The sequence below is a fragment of the Epinephelus fuscoguttatus genome, linkage group LG19, assembly GCF_011397635.1.
Source record: "Epinephelus fuscoguttatus linkage group LG19, E.fuscoguttatus.final_Chr_v1".
NCBI lineage: Eukaryota > Metazoa > Chordata > Actinopteri > Perciformes > Serranidae > Epinephelus > Epinephelus fuscoguttatus.
Window position 1 is genome coordinate 38,197,424 of NC_064770.1, and position 24,191 is coordinate 38,221,614.

At 42.5% G+C, this 24,191-nt stretch overlaps 1 protein-coding gene across 7 annotated transcripts in view; it reads left to right on the forward strand.

The window, feature by feature from the left end:
• The window catches only part of caskin1 (CASK interacting protein 1), a 176,018-nt gene that overhangs the window by 44,594 nt on the left and 107,233 nt on the right, over nucleotides 1-24,191 (forward strand). Inside the window, exon 1 of one of the 7 annotated variants that reach the window (XM_049561033.1) lies at nucleotides 18,243-18,260. The exons of the other annotated variants lie outside the window; for them this stretch is intronic. The gene's annotated coding sequence lies outside the window, so the exon portion shown is untranslated. Of the gene's footprint in view, nucleotides 1-18,242; nucleotides 18,261-24,191 lie in introns of those variants that run through there. 7 annotated transcript variants of the gene reach the window in all.

A 24,191-nucleotide genomic window follows, 5' to 3' on the forward strand; every position in this document is an offset into this window, starting at 1 on the left:
TTTCCTGTTTCATCTCCTGAGTTCTTTCCTCTCCTCTCCTACCTTGTTTCATCTCCTCGCCTCTGTTGTTTCTTCTATCTTGTCATCTCTCCTTTCCTGTTTTGTTTCCTCGCCTCTCTTCTCTTGTTTCCTCTCTTCTCGTGACCTCACCTATCCTCTGTTGTTTCCTCTCCTATTTTATTTCCTCTCCTTTCCTCTCTTGTTTCCTCTTCTCTCTTCTCCCCTGTTGTTTCCTCTTCTCTCATGTCCTCACCTACCCTATTTTGTTTCCTCTTCTCTCCTGTTCTCTCTCCTGTGTCCTTTCCTCTATTACCTTGTTTCCTCTCCTCTCCTACCTTGTTTCCTTACCTCTCCTCTCTTGTTTCCTCTCCTCGTCTCTGTTGTTTCCTCTCCTATCTTGTTTCCTCTCCTCTCTTGTCCTCTGTTGTTTCCTCTTCTCTCATGTCCTTACCTACCCTATCTTGTTTCTTCTCCTCTCCTGTTTTCTCTCCTATGTTCTTTCCTCTCCTCTCTTGTTTCCTCTCCTGTCCTATTGTGTTTTGTCTCCTCTCCTCTCTTGCTTCCTCTCCTCTTCTCTGTTGTTTCCCTCCTGTTTTATTTCCTCTCCTTTCGTCTCGTCTCCTCTACTCGTCTCTCCTCTCTTGTTTCTACTCCTCTCCTCTCAGTCCTTGCCCTTTTATTGTATGGGGGCAGATTTACTGCAGCATTGCAAGGCCAGACAATTCTCTGCACACACACACACACACACACACACACACACACACACACACACACACACACACCTAACTAGCTTTACGTGAAAGGTCGTACAAGTTATTTTTTTTATCTGTGTCTCTCCATCTTTCCGTATCTCTCTCCATCTCTCTTTATCTCCCTGTATCTCTCCGTATCTCTCTCCATCTCTCTTTATCTCCCTGTATCTCTCCGTATCTCTCTCCATCTCTCTTTATCTCCCTGTATCTCTCCGTATCTCTCTCCATCTCTCCGTATCTCTCTCCATCTCTCTGTTTCTCCTCCCCCTCTCCTCCTCTCACAGTCTAAATGTAGCCGACAATCACAATATTCCATAATAGCACGAGCCCACGCTGCTGGGTTATAATAGAGGGACGAGGAGCAGAGGAGACAAAGAGGGAGGGAGAGTCAGATCGGAGAGATATTGATAGGTGATGAATAACAGGGTGGAGAGAAATGGAGAGTGTGAGGGGGGGAGGAAAGGGGGGTGTAAACCAGCAGGGTGAGGTGGTTGTTTGTGTTTGTTGTGTTGCACCCAGCAGCTCTGTTTCCTGGTGTATTCCTGGCCATGATCACCGTCACACTGGTGATGAATTTGTCACCTCTGTCTCCTTTTCCTCTTCTCATGTTTGCTCCACTTGACTCAGCCTGCAGCCAAGTTTTTCCATTGTTTCATCTACGTTTTTGGTCTCTGTCGTCTCCCACTTGCACCTTCAGTTTATCCAGTTCCTCTTCTCTTGAATGACCTCACTGCAGTGATGATAGCATTGGTCGAATTTACCAGATAAGGACCTCTTGTGGCTGTGCGAATAATGACTGTTATCCATCAGAGGGAAAAAGTCTGGGGAGAGCTGTTGGCTGTGAGATAGGGATCTTAATTTCAAGCAGTTTTTAAAATTGATTCTTGGACTTGTTAACCAGTGTGTCGGTCCATGTGTCCTAGAAGATGTCCTGGACGAACAGGGGAGTTCCTGTCAAATATTTTCTGTTATTGAGTATATATTGAATTTATTGATCCCAAAGGTGCTCTATTGGACTGAGATCTGGTGACTGTGGAGTACAGTTCATTGTCATGTTCAAGAAACCAGTTTGAGATGATCTGAGCTTTGTGACATGGTGCATTATCCTGCTGGAAGTAGCCATCATGAGGTTGGCATCAGCGAGCCCGGTCTCACTCCAGAGCTGTCGACATCTGGCACTTGGCAGTGACTTGTGGTCAACGAAATGAAAAAAGCCGCCCTTTAACGTCAGCCCGTTGCCATTATAGTTTAACAGTGCCCGGCAACTTCGGGGGAAGCGCGGCGGGACAAGGACAAAAGTTAAGGCGGTGAACGTCCAAGTGCAACTACAGCAAACCCTGACTTTCACCCAAGAGAACAGTGTCCCCGTCCTGTAAGATTATAAAGCCAAACCCTGTTCTTTTTTCCTAAACCCAACCATGTGTGTTTGTTGTTGAAGGAAAAAAAACAGTCAATTTGTGGTGTTGTACCGACGTAGAGCTTTTATTTTGAAAGAGACTGTATGTAAATGCTAAACTTCCTGTTCCAACAGAGGTGTTTCTTGAAAGAAGAACAGCGTCCCAGAACGTCAACAACCAACGCACCCAGGGTACCTTGGATGTCGGAAAGTCCATGACCAAACGTCAATATGTGACCACCTGACCTAACACTGCTGCATGTTCACAGAGATGTATACATGTGTGCAATTAGCCATCCTCAAACCCCAGCCCCTTGACTGTTGCTTAAGTTCTTTCGTTCTTGCGCAGCAGATTTCAGTGACAGATGTGCAATTTAAAATTCATAGAAATAATGAAACCGTGTCCATTGTCCTATATTTTTAGCTGACGACTGTCGTTTTCTTTGTCTGAAATAACAACTGTCACTGGCAAATTTCGCCATAGCTAGCTAACTATGCAAGCTAACGTTTGCTCCATGAGTCAGTTTAAAACTTGTCCTCCAACTTAGTCTCACTCTGAAGTCATTGAAATCTGGCTCTTGGTTAGTTACTTCCAGCGTCTGCCACCAACGAAAAAAGCCGTCATTTCATGTCACATTATTGTTTAACATTTTCCCAGCAGCGTCAAAAGGAAACACGGCCGGACAACAACGAAAGTTAAGGCAGCGAACTTCACCCGAGAGAGTGGTTTCCAAGTCCCGTAAGATTATAAAGCCAAACCCTGTTCTTTTTTTCCTAAACCTAACCACGTGTGTTTGTTGCTGAAGGAAAAAAAAAGTCAATTTGTGGTGTGGTACCAACGTAGTGCTTTTATTTTGAAAGACACTGATATATTTCTTGTGACAACGGAAGAGTCTCTTGAAAGAAGATTACTTGGCGTCCCAGAACATCAACAACCAACACACCCAGGGTACCTTGGACGTCGCATGTGCACGTAGAAAGTCCATGAGCAAACTGAGAGAGTGTGGGAGGGAGTGTGTTGGTGAAGGAGCTCAGACAGGTGGGGGGAGCCAGGTTGTGGAGGGCTTTATAGGTGATGAGGAGGAGTTTGAAGTGGATACACTTGAAGATGGAGGTAGAGGTTATGACGGGGGGGTGATGTGTTCACAGGTGCAGGAGTGTGTGAGAGGATGACGAACCGTTGAGGAGACTGTTGCAGCCTGGAAGTGATGAATGCGTGAATAAGTCTCTGCTAATTTTATTTACATGATGTAATAAGGTCTTACATGATCGGTGCGAGCGGAGTGATTCAGTCGTTAACGCTGATTAGCCGACAGTTGATGAAGCATCGTCGCTCTTCATTGGGAGACAGAAGTTTCTGTGACACTGATATCAGTTTTTGAAGGCACAGACAAGCAATGTTGTCTTCCTGGTCCCATCAGAAAAAGTTCACAGGGGCATTTTTGACAACCTAGTTTGTTTTCTTTCTCCTACCGTCTTCCTCCTCCTCCTCCTTCAGTCTCTGCTTCACCACTGTGTTGATCATCTCCTCCTCCCTGCCTTCCTGCTCAATGACAAACATGTGGCTGCTGTGATGGAGGAAGCCAAGAGGGGAACACATAATGATGTCCTGTGACTTAAATGTCCTCCAGGTGTTGACTGTGGAGCACTTCCATCCTGTCTGTGTGCGTGTGTAGTCGACTCTTTTGTTTGCATGTGTTTGTCAAAGGCACCGTATTACTAGGCAACCTGGTGTGTGCATGTGTGTGGGTGTTTGTGCGTGTCGGAGCGTGTCGGAGCGTGTGCTCAGCTCGTTCAGTGGGTGTGTGTCTGTGTGCAAATGACAGTTATTTGGTGGCTTTTGGGTTAACAGAGTGGAAACTGCAGTCTGATGGTGGGTTCGCCTCATTTCTGGACCCTGTGTGTGTGTGTGTGTGTGTGTGTGATGAGGTCACTGTCTGTTCAGTAGAGTCATCGCAGTGCTGCCCTGAGGTCTGTACTCGAAGAGATGCCACCGAGTCAATCGTCACACTCAACAAAACAAACACACCACACAGGCTGTAAAAAGACTGCGCTTTGTTAACACACACAATGTTGGTCACGAAATTATCCAATAAGATAAATTAAATTAAGCAGCATGGATACGGCCGTGTCTTTATGTGGTGTCTCGCTGTGTTTTGACATCAAACCCAGAAACATCTCATCTGTTAATCTCCGTCCTCAGTAACTTCCTGTCTTGTTCCCTTTTCTTCTTCTGTGGCTCTGCCTCCAACAGTGGATGTTTCCAAGGGATTTGAGGGCTTTACTGTCGCTGTGTTCAGTCCTGACGGTGGCACGGTCTACGCTGCAGCAGAGCTGCTTAATCTGACAATAATGATACGTTTACATGCACACTGATTACACTGAGTTTGATGTAAACAGCATGTAAAACTGTTTGGATGTTCTGAATTCCGATTGCAGCATTTTCCGATTGCATGCGCTTGTATTAGTTTTTGGAGCATTCTTGTGAGACATGTATTCAGTTCATTCAGGATCTGCGTCTCCATGCAACACTGCGGTCTGTTGATCAGTCAAGAGACCACAGAAGCAGCCTGTGTGAAGAAAGTTTTATGTTTGATATTCCGCAATTCAGCGAGGTTCATCCTCAGTAACTTTCCATCACTCTTGACCAGATTAGCAGTGTAACATAAAGCTTGATTTTGGTCTGACGTTAAAGGGATAGTGCACCCAAAAATTATCTACTCACCCATATGCCGAGGGAGGCTCAGGTGAAGTTTTAGAGTCCTCACATCACTTGCAGAGATCCAAGGGGAGAGGAGGTAGCAACACAACTCCACCTAATGGAGGCTGACGGCGCCCCAGATTCAAACGTCCAAAAACACAAAACCGCAAAATATCTCCATACACAAGCGCACACACGTGAGCGCGGTCCACAGAGAGGCAGTCAGAGCTACAGGCTACAATGAGGCTAAAAACAGAGTCCAAATGAGGTTTTTCCAAACAACTTTTTATGTCGGGGCTTCAGGACACTTGGATCACTACGGACGAGCAGTATGGAGATATTTTGTGGTTTCAGTTATGTGTTTTTGGACGTTTGAATCTGGGGCGCCGTCAGCCTCCATTAGGTGGAGTTGTGTTGCTACCTCCTCTCCCCTTGGATCTCTGCAAGTGATGTGAGGACTCTAAAACTTCACCTGAGCCTCCCTCGGCATATGGGTGAGTAGATAATGGCTGAATTTTCAGTTTTGGGTGCACTATCCCTTTAAAGGGGATCGATTCTTCATTTTTAGGTTGATCACTTGCATTGTGGGTTTCTACCAGAACATGTTGGTTTAATGTTCAAAAACACTTTATTATCCTCATACTGTCTGTGCTACAACACCTGTATCCACCCTAAAATGCACCATCTCACTGCGCGACACTTTAAGACCCCCTCCCAAAAAAGATGGGTCACCATTTCCGGATCTTCGGCATCTTGGCATCTCTCCACTCTTGCAGCTGGGGAATGACTGTACCGGAGTATACCAACACTTTCTACCATGACAAATCACCAGTAAAAGCTTCTGAACACAGTCAGACATCATCAAGAAGGAATATGATCCAAAATGTGAGACTAACCAAGACTTCCTGACGTTAGCATGTAGCTACATGTAGCAGTGTATGTAATGTTAACACCTGCAGAAGTGCGTCTGAGGCAGATAAACATATAGAGAAATATGTCACAAGCAGACGTTAGCTTGTCTTAAAAGTAGAAAAAAAATCATTGGAAACAGAGAATTCAGTTTAAAGCCTGAGGTTTTTGCTCACAGGGATCACTTAAAGATACTTTATCAATAACTTTGGCCACATTTAATATGAAGTACGCAGGGTTTTAAAGGCCAAAACTAAATAAATATAAATACATAAATAAATGTGTGATAAGATGCTTAAATAAATTAATAATTATATAAAATACTTAAGTAAATTAATAAATAATTATATAATTAAATGCTCTATAAATATGTAATTATACAATAAAATAAATAAATAATTATGTAATTTAATGCTTAATCATCACCATAATTAAATAAATCATTAATAAATGAGAATTGATGGATTAAGATTTATTTCACTGCAGCAACTTAAACTGAAGATAGGTGAAAGTATATGTAAATAGATAAAATTATAAAAACATAAATAAATTTGTGAATGAATCAGTAAGAAAATGAATTAATTAATCTACAAATGTGTAAATACATAAATGTATTTATAAATTAATCAATAATTAAATACACAAATAAATCTAAATGTATATATTTGAGGTCTTATTTAATTTGTGATTTATTAATTTATTTATAGTGACAATTAAGAATTCAATTACATGATTATTTATTACTTACAAAAATACAGAAAAATATTATAGCTCCTCTTTACAGTCTGGCACCTTGAAGATTTGACAGTACACAGGAAGTGATGAGTTGAAGTTAGGGACCGTCTCAAAAGTACATGTGAGCGGGTCAATGGAGATTTTCAGACTTTTGTAGAAAGCTCTCCCAATTTTTTTTTTCATCGCAATTTCAAACAAACTTTATTTTTAACTGGACCGTTTCCTTCTCTGTGCACAAAAAAGAAAAGGCCTAGTTAGCTTTTATGGCCCATTTTTATTTGTTTTTCATTTTTAAAATCATAGACATTTCAGACTAGCTGTAAATCCATCTTGGCCTCCTCCCATTACACACAGCTTTAATATTAATATACTTATTCATAGAGTAGTATATCTGGCATTAGAAAACACCTGCAGTTCAGGTGAGTTCCAGCATCCTTGAGTCCACTTCCTGTACATACCACAACACTGATATATTAATATAAACACATACACATACAGTAGCTTTGTGTCACACCCTTAATGTGTGAACATCTGAACACAATATGATTCAGGTCAATAACACTTCACGCCCTGCTCACACGCAGCCTCACAGGTTAATAATTGCTTGGGTCTCATGTGTGTGTGTTTGTCCGAGAATAGCTGCGAGTGTTTTGCACTCTGCTCTTACCATTTCCGGGAGAACCCAAAGGCAGCAGTTGACCCCTTGTTCATCTTTTAAGATCATGTCTGTGGCGGTATTACACTCGGGTGATGCTGAACAGCACAGACAGGAAAGAGAGAAGAGGGAATCACATGTTTCCTCCTGCAGCAATGTCCCACTTTACATTTGCACAGCCAAGTTCATGAAACTACAGCAGACAGAGGAAAGTACTGAGGAGAAGTTTACACCTGGTGATGGGGGGCAGATTAAAGTTAAAGGTCAGGTCAGCGGAATATTTTGGAATCCATCTTCCTCTTGAATATTACAACGTGTCTTCATACAGCGGTTTGTCCTACGAATTATGTGGGATGCAGCAGACCTATGCTGTAGCCTACGTACACAGTCCTACGCCGCTGTGAGCATTTATACTTGTGCGGTGGTGTGTGTCTGTGTGACTCTGCAGTTACACCCCCAAAACACTAGTCTGCGGCGGAGGTTTCTGTGAAGTGCTGAGAAGTTGAGTTGATTCAAAACACACACAAAGTACACAAATCTGCTTTATTAAAACTTCACAGACAAAACATTTGTCTTCTGCTTGACTCATTTTCCCCACAAATACAACATGCTAACATTATTAGCACAAGCCTATGGCATTTTATATTGTATAAATTAGCCTAGCAGCTAGCGGACTTTTCCTCTACTCATATGAAGCCAGGGACGACAAAGGTAACATTACAAAATTTGGCTCCATTACAACTGACAAAACAACTGTCTTATACTAAACACGTTTTCCAAACAAATACAACATGCTAACGTTATTAGCACAAGCCTATGGCATTTTACATTGTATAAATTAGCCTATTGTCCCGCTAATGACTATGTGTTGTAGTCATCATACGATTCTGAACTTTGGTCTCCCAGGGAAAGTCCTGTGTTTTGTGACCATCCACCACCTCAGCCTGCCTCCTTAGAGGACCACTTCCTTCTTAAGTCCCGTCAGCTCATCGGTCACATGATCAAAGACTCCCCAAATACATGAATGACTGGCTTATGATTGTGGGTTAATACAGATTTTGGTGCCTCCCTTTTCATAGGAAGCGTACTAATAGTGCACGAGAACAGTCTAAATATTAACACCCGTGAATCTGGCAATCCGACTGTAGATGTAAGACATGCTGTTTTGTTATTTGACCCGTCACCAAACACTGTTTCTTACAGAGCTTACTGTGAGTTTCTCCTGCAGTGTTTAATTATTTATCATGCATAACAGAGCTAAATGACACTGAACTACTTCCCTACCAGACACTCAGTCCTTTTAAAAGCTGGACTAATATTCCTCCACTAAAACAACTGTTTGGACTTTGAATTGATGGAGCTGTGTGTGGAGCTGATGTCCTACAGCCAGGGTCCAGAATTAGCACCAGCAGATGTCTTTTGGTTTCTGCTTATAGTCCAAGTAGTGTTGACCAATCACGTTTGAATGGCAGGTTAACAGTCATGGGAAGGTTAGATGCATTGTCCGGAAAGCAGTTTCTATGACAGGTTGGCTTTATGTTAGCTTTTTGTCAGATGTATCTGGATTTATATGCAGACATGTGTTTATAGACATTAGTCAAAATGACTAGCGTGCGAAAGAGGAAGTTATGGCTCAGAGCCTTTTGTTTTCCAAGGGTGTTTTACTTTGTGGTGGATTAAGAAATTTCTAAACACTTGTTTTTAAAGCCCTGGTTTCAACAAACTTTCAACACACTTCATTCCTCACGTTCTATGTTTCTGGAGTGCCTGGATTGCCTTACTATGTGTCCTGTCGTATTCTGTTTTCTATGAGCGCCTGACACAAGGTTTTGATCTACGTTTGATCATAAAGAGCAACCAATGGTCTCTCTCCTTTTCTAAAAAACATTGGCCGATATTAGCATGTTGGCTGGTTCTGATCATTCAAGCCAGTATTGGTTAATACAGATGGCGTGCCGATATTACTGTGCATCCCTACTCCATGCACATCGCTGGAATAGATCGACCAAAAAGGAAAAATAAAACGCACAGTTAAAAAAATGTACTGAGAAGTGATGCTTCGTAAATCTGGAGGTGAGGAGAGGCTGACTTTTTATAACAGTAATCCCAATACAATGATGGTTTGCTGCAGGTATGACACTGTGCTCGTTTGTTTTTATTTCATGCAGTTTTATGACTGGTTTTGGCCGGTAAATATTTTCCGATGACGAGTCACTGGCAGACCAAAAAGTTAATTTTGGACCATGCTCATAGCCTGATGGTATGGAGAGTTATTTCCTGTCACACAGGTGCAGAACATACGTGCCGGAATCAGCCAACATGCTTTTTCTTAATAACCACAAAAAATACATATCACAGACACTGAAGAGTATTTCATGTCTCCATCTGCTGCTGGGCCGTCATGATAAGAGTATGCGTTCATATGATATTAATTCCATGACAGAAGAGACTTAATGATGACTAAAATTAGTTTGGAAACGTGGATATTTGGATATCAGTATGTCAGATATTGGCAAAGAATCCAGTATTGTGTGTCCCTACTTTGAGGTGTGTTCAGGTGCAACATTTTGGCTGAGACAGAGGTGACTTGAGGCGACGCAACAGCTAGTTCTTTTATGTGTGTTTGGTGTGTCTCAGCCTCGAGGCCTGAATGTCCTTAAATCCTCAAAACGCCCCTGGGCACAACTGACCTGTGCAGAGCCGCTGTGACTGGCCCCCGGCTCCCTGTCATTTTGAAAAAGCGGTCCCCAGGCAAAGCAGGTTGAGTATCATTGCTATGGACTCTTAGCCTTGTTTAATCCCGTTTTCACAGTGACACTAATGGTTAAATACAATATAAAGACTATTCGCCAACAAGACCTGCCAGCAGTATTTTCTGTTCGCCTCCTATTTACTGATACTCAGCCCCTGAAAGTGTTTCTGTTTTCAATTACCTCCAAATGCCTCTCATGCATTTTGCCTGTAATGGCTTTTACCCGAGAAGCAGGTTTAGTCTTGCTATAGGTCAGACATTAAACTCCATTATCTCAACGCTATTGATGACGATAACTGTGTTGCACAGCTGTCTCAGAGGCGTCCGCCCACCACATGCACATTTTTCTGTACACAAGCTGCAACAAACAAACGCTGCAACGTCCCTCCTCTGTTGTGAAATGGAGATCAAGAAACCCTTCACCTAATCTGAGCCCAGGACCCAGATGAGATATTGGACTGTAAGATATAGACCACCAGTGTCCATAATATATCAGGCGTCTGAGAACAGGAGTGCTGCCGTAGCAGAAAGTCTTCCTTTCTCACCCATGTGAATGAATTACTGAGTAATGCAGGATCAGCAATCCTATTCTGGGCGGTTTAGCACATACTGGCCCAGATTTACTGTCAATTATTCGACTATCTCACACAAAGTTAGGATTTTGGGTTAGAGACACCGTGCCTCATTACCGCAGCTAATCTGCAATCCTGAAAATTTGGGAGCTGGCATAAATTTGATTCTCATTTCAAGTCCAACACAGTGTATTTTTTTTATCTTATTTTCTGAGATAAATGGGGCCTGTTGAGCTGAGGTTAATGGTAGAGCACATACACGACTGTGAAGTGGGCTGTTTTATGTTTTATTAGATTTGAAGATTTGTGCAGGGTCACATCGGGAGACGGAAGAGCGGCCGCGGATGATTAAAATCAAGTAATTTAAGATCAGACAAAAACAGGTCGGAAGAGATAGGAAGCAAAATCATTCACAGGGAGTTGGCAAGAAGAAAGGAGAGTCAAGAGGAGCCACTCGAGAGGAAAACATAAATTGTGTTGGAATGATAACGAGACAGAATAATAAACAAAATGAGAGAATGATGGAGGGTCGCGGAAGAGAAGCAGAGTACGGGAAGCAGATGGAGGGACAGGCAGCGAGGGATCTTTATACAGCAGACACATGGTCTCCATTGATCACTGAGCCATGTGACGGTCCCCAGGGTGTCTTATGGTCCTCTGTAAGTCTCTCTTTGCCCGGAGCATGCTCGCCTGTCTGTGTGGGTGTCGTCATGCCGTCTGCGTGTCTCAGCGTGTTAAGTGTACAGGGGATTAGAAGTGGCGTGCGTGTCTGAACTCAGACTTCATTGTGTTCAGCATTTCTCCAGGCAAACAAGCTCAGATGTAAAGTGACAATCGGACTGAAACATGGGCAGAAAATCCAGCAGCAGCAGGAAGTTGTGTGTGTCTCAGTTTGGCTCCCAGATTCAAAGTGTGAACACCTCTTGATTATAGATATGATTAATTAAACTTACCATGATGCTAGTACCCTACAGGCATGTAATAGACCGGCATGTTTTGCTGAATTCCATCCATATTTTGAGACAGTACAGCAGCACTGACAATACTTAACGGCATTAGCTTATGTTTTTTGACAATGTGCTATAATGTCATCACGCAGGGATTTGCAAGATTACAGTGGCTAAATGATCCAATACTGTTTGGATGAAACTTCAGATCAGGGAGCATCATGTGGCGAGTGGTTATTAATAACTTTAACAACAGAGTCGAGCTCTTTAAAAGCTTGGTGTTGGATGTTAGCTGCTGCTAATTAGCTCATGCTAACACTCTGGAGACGGTCCTTCAGCACTGTGTCTTACATGTTTAACAGCTGCAGGAAGTTTGTCGATCTTGTGTGGTGTCGGGCGGTCGGAAATCAGACCCTCGGTGCAATCTTGTTGTCTTCCTCTGGAACTGTGAAAGACGTTTACACCACGACATGTTTTGCCCTCTGGACAGCGTGCTGCAGTTGTTGTTCTTCTTCTTCTCTGTGTTTTTTTCGGCTCGCAAACCAAATTCAAAGGTACATGTACCACCACCCACTGTGTCGGGTGTGTAGATGCTGCCCTTGTTAAGTCAATGAAAGCACTCTTGCTTTGTGTGTGTTGTTTTCTTCGTTTCAAACATTAATGTTTTTCAAAATATTATCCATAATTTCTCCATCCTCCATGTAAACAAATCGGCTGACATTTCTCAAAATGGAGGCGAGCTCCTGACCTTTTCATTGACACCTCACATGAGCCAATGCTGTTGCTATGGCTTCGATAGCCAATGAATGTCTGTGTTGAAGAAACACACGTCACTCAAATTTCTGGGAATCTAGCCAATCAAAAAGCCAGTGATTGCCCCGATGGCTTATGGGTCTTGTATTCAGTGACGCTCTGGAGGTCCACAGGAGGTTTAAACTCCTTACAGGCCCCAAAGACTGTTATAAATGTAGAGAAATGATAAGCAAATGGCTCCTATGTTGTCTTAAGGGGGGGAAACGCTATAGGTTTAAGTGTATTTATGTACAGTAAGCTCGAGCTCCAGCATCTTTTTTCAAGAAAATATTCAGGTGTTGAAACTTCCATAACTCAATTACAGAAGCACTAACAGTGATTCTGAGTGTTTGGGTTACCTTTCAAATGTGACAATGCATGTACATGCACCAAAGATGGTTTACTTTGGTTATGCCGTGAATTTAGGTGAATTTCCCAGGATGCTAACTTTCCCAAAACAGCCCTGAAATCGCTATTGGCAAACACACCAGACTCCATTTAAATAAATAGTGATTTTAGCCTGCATACAGAGGCAGCATATTTTCACTTCTAACTGGTTGAATTAAGGGTTAATTTCAACAAAATCAGAATTTGTGAATTTTATAACAGCGGAAACACAAACCAAGACTGATTCTGAGAGTTTGTTTTGTTTTTGTCGACTTTGAATGAAGTGTGTTTTATGATGGTAAAATTTGTATTTTTTTAAATGGAGTCTGGTGGGTTTGACGATTGACATTTTAGGGCTGTTTCTGGTTAAAGAAAATGGTCCCTCTCTGTATGGATCCTCTCAACAATGGTGTCAGACACTTAGAATAACAATCTGAGCCCGTCAGTGACAAAAACACTTTTTATGGGTGTAAATGGATGGAGCAAATATGCTCTGAGTGCTTACATTGCAGCATGTTTTCAACTGCTCTCGCTCAATACTAAACCAGCTTCAAAAAAATATGTTCCCATCAGTCACTTAGACCCAAAAACATGAGAAAATAAGATCCATGTCATAAAAATACCCTTTGACTCTGGATTTTTAAGTTCATTTGACGTGCAGGAAGCCACCCAGCAACTCTTCAGCATCACAGCAAACGTTTTGTTTCCCCCTCGGTGTAAAACGATGTGACGTTGCCGCCTGTATCTATGGAGAAGCCCTGAATGTTGCTTCAGAGCAGATGAGCCGTCTCACGTCATCCTCAGGAAAAACATCAGACAAAGCAGTGACGGTAACACATGTAGGGAAATAAATAAATAACACCAACAAGAAGCAGAGCAGAACAGATGTTTGTTTTCAGGAATGTGTGCGGCAATCAAACACACGTCTGTGTGTGTGTGTGTGTGTGTGTTAGCCGCCAGGGAGATAACCTTGATAGCGGGTGAGGAAGCTGTTGCTAGGTAACAATAGAGTGCCAGTGTACCTCTGACTGTGGCAGTTGCAACGTTTCCAGTCCAAGGTCTTGCGGATAATCAATACATAAAACACATATTTCTTCTTTTATTGAATTTAGTTTGGGTGGCAGCTGTGTCTAAAGACACTGTCGGTCCTCCTGCTGCTGTGACAAAATTACACTTTAACCTGTTCTGCTGATAGGAATGTGGTTTGGATATAAGTGGTCGGAGGTGACATGATGAGGAAGTACCACTCGGAGACAGATGGAGCTCAGGTCTACTGATAGAAGTCATGATTAAAGAAACATGGCTCTTGTCTGTGTGAAGCTTCTGTTCTGCTGTCGCTGACACAGAGACCTCACACTGATTATTCCTGTAACGGTGAGGCTAACACAGTTGTTACATCACTACTGTAAGTGGCAGAAGGATTTCTTATTATCCAGTTTAAAAGGGACAATTTTTAGGAGTTTTGTTAACATGGTTGGCTCTTATTAATCACATATGGATGTATGTTACTAGACACATGGATAGGGCAACCAGGTCTCACTCGGAAGCTGTCACAATGCAGCACTTGGTCAGTGATTTCTGTTGTCAGACACCAATGAAATAAGCCGCAGCGTCAGAGGGAAACGCAGCGGGACAACTATGAAAGTTAAGGTGGCAAAAGTCTAAGTAGGGGGGCAGGAGGGATGGTGGATTTGGCCAGTGTTCACTTCTGTAAGATTGTAAAGCCAAACCCTGTTCTTTTTTCTAAACCCAACCACTAGCATAGAATAGGAAGCTTTATTGTCATTATATATTAAATACAATGAGGTTGTGTGCCAGTAAAACAGATAAAACAAGACAACCAGTTAAACATGACATATACACAGCTATATAACAGCTGTAACAGGAAGTGATAGAATAAAAACAAAAGACTGGTTAAAAATTTTGCACATGATTACTGTTTGTTTAGTGTTCTTACAGCTCAGGGAAAGAAACTGTTCACTAGTCTGGAGGTGCGGGCCTTTAATATTAGCAGCACCTGCCCGAGGGCATCAGCTCAAACAGATGATGTGCTGGGTGGGAGGAGTCACTGAGGATAGATCCGGACCTTCGGAGGCAGCCAATGATTCTTATGGGTTGTGTTTATGACCCTTTGTAGAGCCTTCTTGTCTGCAGCTGAGCTCCCAGTGTACCATGCCGTGATGCAGTATGTGGGTACACTCTCGATCATGGAGTGAGTGTTTATTTTTTCTGAGAATTTTCAGAAAATGCCGTCGCCACTTGGCCTTCTTCATCACTACCCTTGTGTTCATGGACCAGGAGAGCTCCTCTGAGATGTGGACTTTGATTACCATGTGGTTTTGTTGCCTAAATCCAGTCATATGTGTTTGCAAAACGTAACCACATATGTTTGTCGTTACAGGGAAAAGAAAGCCAATTCGTGGTGTGGTACCGACATAGTGCTTTTATTTTGAAAGAGACTGCATGCAAACTTGACACAGCGTCCTAGAACGTCAACCAACACACCCAGGGTACCTTGCATGCCGTATGTGGACGTGGAAAGTCCACGACCAAACATCTATATGTGAGAAGATCGGAGTGAGAATGTGTTGGATGGAGGTTGTGAGATTTTAGGCCAGTACCAATACAGATTTTTTATATGCCTCTGTGCAGGCGATGGCAGGGGCCTTAACGGAATTTCTTAAAATTTGGCACAAACGTCCACTTGGACTCAACAATGAAATGATTATATTTTGGTGGTCATTGGTCAAAGGTCAAGTCTATGTGACCTCATCTGTCTCTGCTAACTTAAATGAGGATAAAATTATTTAATCTTGTGGCTCTACTAGAATTTCCGATGTTGTCAGACCAAATGGATTCAATCTTGATAGAAGAACGAGTCTTTTCGCAGGGTTGTGGCGCACAAAAAAAAATGTATCCACTGATTTACAGATGTATCTTTCCCAGTTTAAGTCAATGGGAACACATCTTTGTCTTTTTTTGGACCCAGTGGCATCAGGTGACGGACCCTGAAAGTTGCAGTACCACTGTTTGGCCACTACAAAAATTGGTCTTTAAGCCTGGTGCACTTCCTGTTGGCCCGGTGAGAATGGAAAGCTGAACAGGCGCAGCAACATGCAAACACTCAGTTATATTTTGGCCTCACTTGTAACCTTTTAAAGATCACATTTTGGCTTTAGCCTTTATTTGACAGGACAGTTTACATGCAGCAAAGGGCCACAGGCTGGAATCAAACCCATGGCTGCTGCAACAATGACGTCACCATTTGTACATGACATCTGCTGATTGCAATTTTTTGTCTTTTATTTTAGACCTTTGTTTTTATTTCCTGTTTTTCAGCTCTATGTAAAGTTACAGGAGGAGCTGTGGAGGAGCAGGTGGTAGTAGTAGTAGTAGTAGTAGTAGTGGTGGTGTGTAGTGCACTGTGCTGTAACACTGTAGGCTTTTACCAGGACGACGGGTTTGTTTCCATTATAACCTGCTATTTATACACACAGTGAAACTCTAACCCGAGCTCCGACCACACACTCACACACACTCAGCTCACCACGGGAGGCTGTCTCCATGGATACCTCTGCGCTCCTCGATTGAACTCCCCGCTGAAACAACTCTTATTATCTAACCGACACTGTTTTCCAAACACACCGGCCCCGTTGAAACTTGACCACCTGCAGTCAGAGCGGGGAACGTCTCGGGTCTGTATCTCTGAGACGCAGGGTGAAGCAGTGTGACGGAGATAAGCAGAGCTGAACACACAGCGCGGAGCTCAGAGGTCAAACATGGCATCTTGTTGACCTCCATGTGTGAGGGTTAACCTTCATGTGAGCAGCTCGGGGGAGGGACGAGGGAGCAAGGGGGGTATAGAGTTTCCCCCTCTGACGTCCTCAGGATAGAATTAACAGAAGAAGAAACTCATAAAGACGGGAAGCAGAGGTAAAAGAGCATCATTAATTATCTTTAAAACAGATGTGTCATATTCAGTATGTAGGAATATACCAATTTATCAACCAAACATTAGTACTGGACGATATTCTCCTTGTTGGGCGCCATTCACCGATGGCAGTAGCTGATCTTCTATTATGTCACATCAGTTTTGCGCAGGATAAAAAGCAGGGCTTAAGACTAACTGTCATCCCAGGACAGTAGAAGATGTGTTTGGGATCAAGAGAGATCTTCCTGTTATTGAGATATTGCATTCATGAAAATAAGATGGATGCAAGGTCACGGTGACCTTGACCTGTGACCCTTGACACCAAAACCTAATCACTTCATCCCCGAGTCAACATTTGTGCCCAATTTGAAGAAAGTCCCTTAAGGCGTTCTTGAGATATTGCATTCACAAGAATGAGACAGATGAGGTCACAGTGACTTTGACCTTTGACCACCAAAATCTAATCAGTTCATCACAGAGTCCAAGTGGACATTTGTGCCACATTTGAAGAAATCCCTTGAGGTATTCTTGAGATATGGCCATGGGAGTTACCGGTCCATTGCGCATGACATGATTTTGCAAAGTAGGACATGCTCCTGGATCAGCACCCCACATAGATGACTTCAATGCAACATCACTCACTGCCGTAACAACGGCCACGCCCCCTTTTGGGTGAAAGTTTTGACCTTTACCCGGGAGAGACGCTAGTCGTGGCTAGGAGTTCATAATCCCGAAAAGTTGCTGCGTTGCTCACTGCACAGCAAACAATACCAAAAAAAACAACCCAGAATTGCGATTTTCTTTGCTCCCGGAGAGAGTGAAGAATGGGGAAACGGCAGGGTAAAGACGGAAAGCTGTGGGATCCAGCCAGTCACTATACCTAACGTTACGTCTGTGGCAGGCACTTCATCACAGGTTAGTTGGCTAATGTTAGCTAGCTAGCTAAAGTCAGTTGATCTAAACAATAACATGAGATGTTCAAAGCCAAGGAGTTAATTCTAATGAATGTTAACTAATGAATCGACAGGACATGAATTGAATGAATGAATTGACAGGGTCATTCGTCCACACAGAGGCTGGCAGCTGTAAAGGGCACACACCTCCTGTCATTTTCACTTTCTCGTCGTACCAAAGGCGATCAGCACCTCTTAAACTCTCTCCATAGCATGTAGCCTGACTGGCCATTTCATCCGAAGGGGAAAGACTCAACTGATTTGTTTTTATTTACACTTTATGTGTGTGAAGAGCTCTGCCGCCAGTCAAAATCCCATGTTTCTATCACCTATGACGTCACCGGCGCGCAACCCTTTGTAGTTCGCTGTAGTCCTGTTGAAGTCATGTATTGTGTTTCTGGAGCAACACTGCAATCAACCAATCACAGCCCTCTGACATCATCAATGTGCTGTACCTGTTCTTTCAAAATTCCTTTGTGCTTCTTCAAAGCTAAGCTAGTTTTCCAAACTGAAGTTAGTACAACTCAACAAAATCCTCAGTAAAACTGAACAAAAAACTTACATGCTACTGCAGGGTTAGTGAGCTAGCTTGTTATCTGCGTTGGCTATGCTAACGAGTAAGCTTGCCAATAGACTAGAATGTGGCTAATATGATTTTACAGTTTCAAATACCTGTGATTAACATTTCCCTCCTTTGGATTGCAGTGCTTGTGTTGATCCAGACCCTATCCAGCATCAACATGGCAGTGATGGTCCTGGATCGAACAAATTACACAGGGTAAAGATGATGATGATGATGATGATGATGATGACGTAGTCCTGGATCAACACGAGCACTGCAATCTTGCATGAAAATAGTTTTGACTCGGCTATTAGAAAGGAGGGAAAATGTGTCCATTGCAGGTCTTTGCAACTGCAAAATGAAATCATCCCTACTCTTTATGTCAGTGAACAATATTTTAGCTTACTGGCAAGCCTACTTGTTAGCATAGCCAACCCACGTAGTAAGCTAATTCACTAGCCTTGCAGTAGCTAAGAGTTTTTTTTCAATGTTGTTCAATGTTGCCAAGGATTTTGTGCATTCTACTAACTTCAATTTGGAAAACTAGCTTAGCTCCACAGATGTTAGGGCTGCACCTAACGATTATTTTCATTGTTGACTAATCTGTCGATTATTTCTTCGATTAGTCCACTAATCATTTTATCGAACAATGTGTTAAAATGTTGAAAAATGTTGGTCTGGGTTTGGGAGAGACAAAGGGTTTTAGTTCACCGTCATGGGAGAGTGTGTAAAGCTGCCAATATTTGAACGTAAGAAGCTGCAGTAAGAGTATTTTGGGTACTTTTATAGTACTTTTCTATGAAAAATGACTCAAATCGATTAGTCGACTACTAAAATAGTCACAGATTATTTTAAGAGTCGATTAGTCATCGATTAGTCGACTAATCGTTGCAGCCCTGACGCAGAGCAATTTTTAAAGACGTCCAGGAGCAGCACATTGATGATGTCAGATGGCTGTGAATGGTTGATTGCAATGTTGGTCCAGGGACGTGATGTGGGACGTTGATCCCGGAACATGTCCTACTTTGCAAACTCACGTTGTGCGGTTCACTGCTGCCTCAATCGCTTAGTTTGTTTTTGTCATTGTGCGACTTCTGGATCTGATCTAATGTGACATTTACAGCAGTAACGTGTAGTACTTTTGTGCAGGTCGTTGGTGTAGAGAATTATTGCTAATTTGGGAGATTGATAACCTGCAGTTCTCATAGAAGGCTTGGTTCAGTCACGAATGGCACATTAGGTAGAGTGAGGTTTATTAGCAGATAGCATGTTGCTAAAAGGTGTAGAAAGAGATTCCTGAACGTGCACTGATGACTGACACAAACACTAATGAATACTGATGAAACCTTCCAAGCTGTCAGCGTGCATCAGCCACATGTTGGTGCCAGTTTTATTATACTGTTAAACACAGGAGGATTAATTCAGCGCTGTTACAGTCTGCCTGTATCGATCAGTTTGTGTCATTAATCACTTCCTGTGTCAGTGCTTCCTGTCCCGCCTCCTGCCTCTGCTTTCCCTCTTGATCCATCTCTGTCCTCGTCTCTCAGATGTATCCGCTTGGAAAGGTCTCTCTAATTCAATCACCCCACTTCCTGTTTACCTGGCAGTGTGTGTGTGTGTGTGTGTGTGTGTGTGTGTGTGTGTGTGTGTGTGTGTGTGTGCAGCTGAGCAAATATGGAGCTAATCACCACCATCATCCTGTCCTGAGCACTTTGCCAACTGTTGTGCTCACAAACAACTGTTGTGCTTACTCGTGCACAGAAATGTCTCATTTATCCTGAACCTGCTGTTGCACCGGCTCCGTGTTTAAACCTCGCTCAGCCAGGAGTCCTTCTGTAACTCAAGTTTATTCCCAGTGTTAAGATGTAACTCCAGATTCATACATAACCTGAATATGTGCAAGTCATTCCTTACTAACTGTTGTCATGGTGGAAAGCCAGAGGAACATTTTTTCTTTGGTATTTACACTGGTTTACACTTGTAACTGTAACTAACTGTTTAGATGGAAGTTTTTCAGAGAGATTTGTTGATGTTTCTATCATTTATGATGCGCGATGCAGTCATCCTCACCTGGGTAAAACAAAGCTAAGAGTCCACAGTTGTGTTATTGGCTGTGTGAGGCTGTATTTAAGCACAGGGGTGCTTTAAAGGTTCAGTGTGTGAGATTTAGGGGGATTTAGTGGCGTATAGAGGTGAGGACTACAGATCGCAACCTGCTGAAACTTCATGGTTTGAATTCTGTCAGCGTTCAGGAGGTTTTTACCCAGAGCTGAATTACCCTCAGAGGTCTCTTCCTCTCCAAAACAAACGGACCAGGTGAATAAAGAAGTTTCATTTTACAAATTATTCTGTTTTCAATGCTGGTTGATGCAGATGGGTTTCTAACTACAGTGGTTAATGCAAAAAAACACGAACACAAATAGCCCGATCTAGAGCTTGTGTTTGGTTTGTCCTTTCTCGGCTACTGTAGAAACATGGCAATGTCTGTAGCAGACGTTGCACTAGACTTTTTTGTCGCTGGTCATTTTGACCGTCAGGGTCATAAAAATCCGGTCTTAATCTATTTTTACCGGTCATTTTAATTTTCGTTTTTAAATGGTAATAAAGATATTAAAAAACATTTAGCCGCAGCATGACCGGAGGGAAGCACAGCCAGTTAGCCTCCGCTAGTCTCTGAGCTGGCCCCGGCTCTCCGTTTGGATCCAACCGGAGCACCGAGCCCTGGTTTGTTATTCAGGTTAAAGTGGGAAGAAGCAGCGGGTTTATCGGGCAGCTGAGTGAAGTGGAGCCTGCGGAGGAAACACCGGGACCGTCTGGATGTAATAGTCCGTGGAGGTGCTGCGGTGCTCGGCTGCACAGATAGGAAACCCCTCGGCTGACAGGATGTACCACTCTCTCACTCCGCTCTCTCTCACGCAGGCGCAGAACGTACGTGCTACTTGGCCGTCGGATGTAGTCCGTGTAGTGTGTTCAAATGCAACTGACACAGGGCGACGTGAGGCGACGTAGACGATGCAACAGTTGGCTTTCGTCGCCGCTAGTTCTTTGATGTCGGTTTGGTGTGTCCGCACCTTAAATCCTGCACACTGGACCTTTAAGCTAAACACTAATCTCAGCATGTTATATTGCTCACAATGGCAATGATACAGTTGAAGTTTTTGGGAATGCAGAAAATGTTCAAACCCTCCGATAGTTGTTGAGATATTTCTGGACCAAAGTGGTGGACCGCCTGCGTGCCGACCCACATTAGCGTCTCTGGAGCTCTGCCGCTCGGGAGGTTAAAAAAAGCCATCAAAGTACAACAGAAGTGATCGATAAATTATTGCTGAATTATTAATGACGGAACGGACAAAGATGTGTTGTATCATGTACACAGTGACACATGTGATACATTACTCTCTCCGTCTTTTTATAAAACAGTCCTACAGGACGCTGGGCTGTTGGATGTTTGCTGTATATGTTTTTTTCTTGTGTAATTCCATGAAATGATTTTATTGCATTTTTCCCGTGCTGGTGTGTGATGCACGCAGAGGTCAGGGGGCAGGATTTATCTGCATACTGTCACTACATACACACAGGACCTGTTCATATAGGGAAACATGGGGAAGAAGGAAAAGAGATGAAGAGTAGAGAAAACGCCACTAACACAATATGGACAAAAGTATGTGGACGAACATTACATCTGTATATGACAGTTGAAACTTCAGTGCTTTTGTCTGTATCGGTGAGAGATGTGAAGGAACAGAGAAGTGTTTTTATGACTCAGCCGAGCAGAGATGGAGGGGAGGAAGGTGAGGAGGGGGGAGCGGTTGTGGGGGAGGATGTAAAAAGAGAGGGGAGGAAGAGGAGGGAAATCAGAGCATTATTTTTTCGGGTTGTCCGGCTGTCTCATTTTTGTGAGTGCGATATTAGGCATGGGACGATGCCCTGTGTCCTTGGACCCTCACAGCGTATCAGGAAACACCCCCCATTAAAAAATGTATGGGAAACAAATGGTAGAAACCTCAGGAGGAGCACGTGAGAAAGGGTTCCCTCTCCCTGGACGGAGAGACGTGTAAGAGATGTCGTGTTTACAGACCAGCATCATGACATTACAGTACCAACACTCTTCGCTGCCTCCTGAAGAGTTTCAGCACTTGTTTCAGCGACACGCCGGTGAAACAATATGAAAAATTCATATCGTACAGAAAATTAAAACCAGCACCGCTCCTCCTCTCCGAGGCTGCAGAAACAGAAGCGTCAGGATCACACGTGTGTGCGGAGGAGCGCACAGAGGAGCTGGTTTGTGTGTGAGCGAGGATGTGACGTGTGTATTTATAGTAAATGAATTCAGCTGGCTGCACCTCTGACTTCCTCTGGCACACTCTGAACAATGCCCATCTGTGTGTGTGTGTGTGTGTGTGTGTGTGTGTGTGTGTGTGTGTTATGGCTGCATGCTCTTTGCCTGTACATGTGTTTGTGATGTCGTCTTATTTACACGTTCAACACTGCACGCACGTGTGGTTCCGTTTCTGTGTTTATGTGTTGCCACGCATCCATCATGTGACGTCGCCCGGTCTGACAGCGTGCAATTATTGACTGTTGCTTTCCCATAATGCAGCTGTCAATCAATGAAATTGTCCCATGGCGGCACTCAGAGTGACAGGGATGCTCGAGGGTCAATTATTTAGCGAGAAAGAGAGAGAGAGATGGTTAAGAGCGGTCATCGACTGTAATCTGTGTTAATCTAATCTGGTTCTAATTTCTAGTTTATTTATTCTTTAAAAAGGTCTTCAATTAAGGTCATTTTTTGATGTCTTTGAAACATAAAAGTTTTTTAATTTATTAATAGTCTTATTTACGGAAGCGTATTGCATTCAGTTGACAAAAGAAAAAAATATGTTTTACTGAGTAATTTTTTCAGTTTTTTTTAGTAATTTTTTTATTTTTCTGTTTTTCGTTGTTTTTTTTTTGTTTTTCAGGGTATTTTTTTGGTTTTTGGGGTATTTTTTTCTGTTTCTCGTGGGTTGTTTTTCTTTTTTGGTTTTCGGGGTAATTTTTTCTGTTTTTCAGGGTATTTTTTTCCGAGTTAAGAGAGCAATAGAACAACAGACGCTTTCATTCCTTTCTTGAGAGCTGGATATAATGGAAGCAAACATGACCCGCTTGTTTAGTTTAATCCAGTTTTACTTTGTTTTGGGTTTGAGACACTGGGATAAGGTGCCTGCGTAAAGTCGACAAACTAATGATAACACCATCTGTATGATTTAAAGACAAGAGTATCTCCCAGTGTCTCAAACCCAAAACAAAGTAAAACTGGATTAAACTAAACGAGCGGGTCATGTTTGTTCTATTGCTCCCTTAACTAAAAAAAAACAAAAAAGAAATACCACGAAAAACAAAAAAAATTCAAACTCAATAAAACAGATTTTTTTTTATTTGTCAAGTGAATGCAATACGCTTCTGTACTTATTAAACTTAGATTTTTGTTATTTCTTTTCCTACATTAGTTGATAGCAAAACAAAAATTGAATAAAAATGTAGAAATAAAATGTGTAATCTTTTCCTAAATCTGACTGATTGAACCAAATTGTAACCAAAAAATCAAGATATCAAGATCAAGCTGTTAACTACATCTTATCTTCGATGTCTCCTCGATCTACTGGAGCTTGGATTGTACGTCGCTTTGGACAAAAGTTTTTGCCAAATGAGTGAATTTGAATTTAAATGTCACTGTCTGTATTAGTAGATGGCGTTAAAGAAGACTCCAGTAAAAGATCAGTAAGTGAATGTTGAGTGAAGATTTGTTTGAAGTTCACAATTGAACTTCAAGGCTCAAAATAATTTTTGGTCATTTTCAAAGGTCAGTTGGGCGACATGTTTTATATTTTAATGATATACTTAAAAAAACTTAACAGAAAGGAAAAAAGTAAATGCCGCCATTGTACGTTTCTGCAAACCCTGCATACATTACATTTTTATGTTAATATGAAGCGGATACACTGAAGCTTTATGCTTCTTTAGGTTTCAACAGCGCTGTGATTAACGTGTGGTTATGTTTAGGCATAAAAACCACTTGATTATAGTTATGAAAAGGGGCTTAAAATACACATTTTTGGGGGCACAGTTCTATCAGAAAAGGCGACAATGTCTCGATATAAACTACTG